At 47.0% G+C, this 1758-nt stretch overlaps 1 pseudogene; it reads right to left on the bottom strand.

Annotated features, from left to right (window-relative positions):
* Positions 1-1112: 1112 nt before the first annotated feature.
* On the bottom strand, positions 1113-1229 carry LOC126095280 (5S ribosomal RNA; annotated as a pseudogene).
* Positions 1230-1758: the final 529 nt, after the last annotated feature.

The following is a 1758-nucleotide window of genomic DNA, read 5'->3' as shown; positions in this document are numbered from 1 at the left end:
TAAGGCATATTATGCAGACACAGGCAACAGAACAGCTACATTATGTTTTTTATTGCGCACTAGGAATAAATTATTGTCAAGTTTTTAATTTATTCCTGTTACTATCATTTCCTTCCTCGTTTTTTATTTCACAGAAATGGCAGACAAGCCTTTAAACTTTTAAGGAAAATGAAGCACTGTACTTCACTGCTACGTCGCCGCTTGGAAATATTTCCAAACTAGATTCGGTGTCATTCTGCAATGCAACAGATGTCGGCGAGACAGCGATAAAACAGCCACGTGGGGGTAAGTTTATCACGCAGCACGTACACACGCACCGTAAGCCAAGACACACGGCAACAGCGGCATTATTGTCTGTGCAGTGCTGTACCGATGCCACGAGTTTTTTGTTCGTTTCTGTCGGCATTGTTATTAAAATATCACTGATTGCTTCCCCATCTTCTACAACAATGCTGCATTTCAAACCAATACCGATTTTTGCGAATAGACGCTACTCACTTTTTTAAAAAAAAATAGTTCATTTAAAAACGAAAAATTTTTGCACTGCTGCTATGGCTAAATGATATTTTGGTTTTTTTCTCGGTTATTAGTAAAAATACGAAAAACACCTGTGATAACCGGAACTAAACAAAACTGGAAAACACCAGTTATTCAGAACTAAAACACCGGTATCTGTTTCAGTAACTCTCTCCTCCCACACAGGCCATCAAGGCCCAAAGGTACCGACTGGCCGCCGTATCATCCTCAGTCCACAGGCGTCACCGGATGCGGACCGGCCGGAGTGGCCGTGCGGTTCTAGGCGCTACAGTCTGGAGCCGAGCGACCGCTACGGTCGCAGGTTCGAATCCTGCCTCGGGCTTGGATGTGTGTGATGTCCTTAGGTTAGTTAGGTTTAATTAGTTCTAAGTTCTAGGCGACAGATGACCTCAGAAGTTAAGTCGCATAGTGCTCAGAGCCATTTGAACCCATTTGAGCCACTGGATGCGGATATGGAGGGGCATGCGGTTAGCACACCGCTCTCCCGGCTGTATGTCAGTTCCCGAGACCGGAGCCGCTACTTCTCAATCAAGTAGCTCCTCAGTTTGCCTCACAATGGCTGAGTGCACCCCGCTTGCCAACAGCGCTCGGTAGACCGGATGGTCACCATCCAAGTGCTAGCCCAGCCCGACAGCGCTTAACTTCGGTGATCTGACGGGAACCGGCGTTACCACTGCGGCAAGGCCATTGGCCAGATACCTGTTTCAACAAGTCGGTTTTTCCCACCCCTACCTCGAATGACTGCAAATCAGCGCACCGCAACCTAAATTTCAAAACTTGGTGTAAATACAAAGTAAACCAGTGTTCGACTCTGTCAACGTTTGCGCATGTATGAAGATATAAGGCACAACGTCATTACGTCACAGGTCAAAGCCGTCGACCGGTATCGGGAGACTCAATACATCCCGGCGTCTTAAACTACAGATTTTCGTCGTGGCTGGCTGCCGCCAAGCCCCTGTCGCTGTCCCGAGTTTGGCCTCTGGTTGTTGACTTGGAACTCAGAAAATTTTCGATGCTATAAAGGCCGTCTATTCCGAAAGTGTTTCCTGTATCTGGTTCAAATGGTTCAAATGGCTCTGAGCACTATGGGACTCAACTGCTGAGGTCATTAGTCCCCTAGAACTTAGAACTAGTTAAACCTAACTAACCTAAGGACATCACAAACATCCATGCCCGAGGCAGGATTCGAACCTGCGACCGTAGCGGTCTTGCGGTTCCAGA

The sequence above is a fragment of the Schistocerca cancellata genome, chromosome 1, assembly GCF_023864275.1.
Source record: "Schistocerca cancellata isolate TAMUIC-IGC-003103 chromosome 1, iqSchCanc2.1, whole genome shotgun sequence".
Taxonomy (NCBI): Eukaryota; Metazoa; Arthropoda; class Insecta; order Orthoptera; family Acrididae; genus Schistocerca; species Schistocerca cancellata.
Note: the sequence above shows the minus strand (reverse complement) of the source record. Positions and strands in the feature narration are given on the sequence as shown.